Here is a 3,857-nt window from a genome sequence, read left to right as displayed (position 1 = left end):
CACGGCACAACAGGAGGACGGGCGTGGGGGCTGTTCTGATATTACAAACAGCATCAAACGGAGAGACGATGAGAGTAGACGAGGACCAAGGTCATCGTATTGGAGTAATTCTACATAAATGTGCTGATGGCTAACAGCTAGGGCAGGAACCGCTCCCCTGTGGCTGTTCAGGTGTCTGAGTTCAACAGAGTAACATGACTTTCTCCTTCACCATCTCCCAGCACAACCATTGGGCTGAAATTCATGTTGCTTCCATCGGTGTGAGAATGAGAATGTTTGGTTTTGTTTGTCTGCCAGCTGTGTGATGATTGACAGGGGAGCCTGCTGGAGGCTGCCAGAGCCAGAACTCCATCCTCTATATTGATGTCAAAGTCTGGATATGGTGACCTAGTTAGCGTATTTACAACGTGGGGAAACGGAAGCACAGCAGCTATTTTTACGCCCTTGATTTGCACGGAACACTGAGAAAACATTTCCATTTTTATGAAACATTCTTATAACATGAAGACATGGGAAGGACGAGGGGACAGAAGTGGTATTAATAAGGACAGATTCTGCACCACTTCTTCACCCAAAGGAGGTCAAAAATCTGCTTGATGTATAGAAATATATCCTTGGTTTTATCACCGGGGACCCTGTGGGACAACCACTCAACTATAACAACTGTAAATACATCAGCCTCTTTAATTCCCAACACCAACACTGGTGACTGTTGCTCCGTCCTGGTTAAAGGGATTAAAAGGAGCATTTTCACTCTGACCTCCTCACGTTTCAGGTTCAACCATGTAAAAAAGGCCTCAAACTGGCTAATAAACGCCATGGAAACGGGAGATCGAGATGTTGGCACCACAGCAGAATTCAGAGCATATTTATTTAGATTTGATTAATCACTGGGAATATTTGTTGGCAGATTTTTAGTCTATCAGAATTTTATATTAGCCGCTTAAATAAACCCACCAAAACAGTGTCAGAGCATCGCGTCACTGTCATCACGGCGGTGCTGCGCGCCGCTCTGCTAATCCCAATAACGTGACTCTTGTTTCAGAGTTCCTCCAGTTCCTGGAGCTAATCTGTGATGCGAAACGCGGATCCTCCTGCTGCACGTGACGGGCGCCAGCGCAGCGTTTGTGTTGCCGCAGGACACGAAACAGCCAGCAGCGCCACAGAAGCCTGGCGCTCGGCTTCGTCTGTGACATTTACACAGCGGCAGACAAACACCGGGGCTGTGGAGCTCATCGCTGGCTGCTTCCAAAAAGGCTGTCTGATTAAACCGTCGCGGGGCGGCTCGCTGCCACATTAAACCCTGTTTTATGTTCCTCTGCCGTTATTGATGGCTGCTGCCAGGTTTTGTGGCGGCCAGATCGGGGTCAGCGACGCCAAACGAGGTGGACCGGAAAAGACGAGGCGTTAAAGGGAGAGGAGAAGCAGCCGTCAGGCACCTTGGTGCTGGATGGATTTCATCAGAGTCCAGGACTAGTTTGAAACTCTGCTCGTGCGGGTGCCACCAGCAGTAGGATGGGGCAGACCCGCAGCTTCAGGCTAGACCTTCTGTACATGTGGTCAGCAGCTTTGCTGTCTCGAAGGTTGGGAACAAGGATCCAGAAGAGTGGCAGCTACACAGATCCAGAGCTGGCATTGTTCAGGCTGATTCATGGGTGGTTTGGCATTTTTGTGGAATCATCTAGGAGCCTCAGAGGTTGGCAGATATCTACAGGGAGACCTCGGTCAGGTGGACCAGTACCTCCAGAATGGGATGTCCATACCTGCCATGGCCTGAAGCTTGTCTTTGTTCCCCAGCAAAGTGTCAAAACTCTAGAGGGAATACGAGGGACAGGCCGGTGCAGCAGAGTGGGAGGGGCCTCCAGGTGCGATCTACAAAGCCTTTCAGCTGGAAGATCAAACATCAAGACCTGTGATGTGCCCAAGGTGTTCCTCAGCTAATCACCGCCCATATAGATGTTGAGTTGCTGAATACTGTCTGAATACCGACACACAGGCCAGTTTATCTGGACTACTGGGATTTTAATCCGTTTCCTTTCTGCAGAATCATTTCTGAGGAAAAGGATCCATACGATGTCTGCGGTGGGACAGGACACGTGAGGACACGTGAGACAGGACACGTGGGACAGGACACGTGAGGACACGTGAGACAGGACACGTGAGGACACGTGAGACAGGACACGTGGGACAGGACACGTGAGGACACGTGAGACAGGACACGTGGGACAGGACACGTGAGGACACGTGAGACAGGACACGTGAGGACACGTGAGACAGGACACGTGAGACAGGATGTGTCGTGCAATACACAGGATTTAGGCTCCGCCATCGTTACCTTGAGTGTATTGAGGTTTCTCCAGCTCGACATCACGAACATGTTTAAGTGCGACATGAGCAGAACTCCAAAACAAAGTGAATTTAAAGCAATTAGACGACATTCCCACGTTAATTCCAACGGGATATTCCTTCGGAATGTGTCTGCATTCACGTTCTTTCTTCAGCTAGGACACTTTTATCACCAGGACTTTAACAAAAGGCCAAAACAACGTTCATGTCATTTGGAAACAGTTGACTAATAATTAACTGGAAAAGTACTCAGTCTTTCATCAGGCAGTAAAGTGACGAGCAAACGTCTTGTCAGAAGCTCGATAATATTTAGAATTATAACATTAATAATAAAAGACTTAACTGTTGGAATCGGCGCCTCTCTCCCGTTGAACTGTGGGTGTTGGTTACTAAGTTATTAAGGTGCAAGTTTGGGTGGTGGGCAGGTGGGACATCAAAGACGTCGAGAGGCAGCCGGACTCTTCATCCAACTGGCAGGTGTGGAATCAGCTCATCGTGTGATGTCATCGAGGGAGTAGCTGCGTGTTACCTGCAAGCGAAAGCGCTGCGCAGCTCCGTCGCCGTCCCCTCCTGTCGGCTACAAGCACATGAAAGCGACGGGTCTTGTCAGGTGGCAGCCACATCTGGAGGCGGAGATAGTGGCTGTCCCAGTGGGAGGTGTTCAGAGGGAGCCGTCAGACAGGTGTCACAGGTGAACATCAAAGGGAAACTTCTCCTTCAATGATTCATAAGTGCTGTGATTCAGGAGCCTGTTCCAACAGCTCTGGAACATTTGACTGTGTTAAAGAGGACAAAGCTGCAGCCAAACGGCACTTTCGTAACCGCTGAAAATGTAAAAAGGGAATTTTAATGAGACACAAATGTGTTTGGGAAATTAGAAGTTTCGGAAGTCTTTAGGGTGGAACGCTACAAAGGGAGTTTGTGATCACTTGAACAAATATTACATCAGTGATTTCTGTGGCGCTCAGCCTCCCCAGAGGATCTGTCTCTAAAAACAAAGCACCAGAAGAGTCCTGCTGCACGTCGTGACGAAGAGAACCGTTTGATCCAACGTTTCCCCTGTGGGGACATGGGAGAAGGTTCCGGCTCAGCATTCACTTGCAAGGACAGGTGGATTTGGGATGAAACTCTGGTAAAGGACGGCTTTTTTTCAGGCAACTTTTCTTGATCGGGATGAAAAGTAGCGACATAAACTCACTTTATGAGCACGAGAACCTGTAGCCCCACAAACGAAGGAGGAAACTCATCTCAGCTCATTAGCAGCTGTGATGCCTGAAATGAGAGCAAGTGCGTCCTTTCAACAGTGTTCTCCTGAGACGCTGCAGAGAAGACTCGGTCATTGGGGTGAAGATCTTTGAAGATTCTTCTCATCTGCATGTATGTACCTGCAGTACTACCGGTGACCATGGGGGGCAGTGCTGAGTAATTCGACTTCTTCAGAGATGGGTAAATGTTGAGGAGTGAGTTTCAATGAGTGAGCGTTTGTGCTCAGGCAGGTTTTCACACCTTCT

This window comes from Takifugu rubripes, chromosome 14 (assembly GCF_901000725.2).
Source record: "Takifugu rubripes chromosome 14, fTakRub1.2, whole genome shotgun sequence".
NCBI lineage: Eukaryota > Metazoa > Chordata > Actinopteri > Tetraodontiformes > Tetraodontidae > Takifugu > Takifugu rubripes.
Note: the sequence above shows the minus strand (reverse complement) of the source record.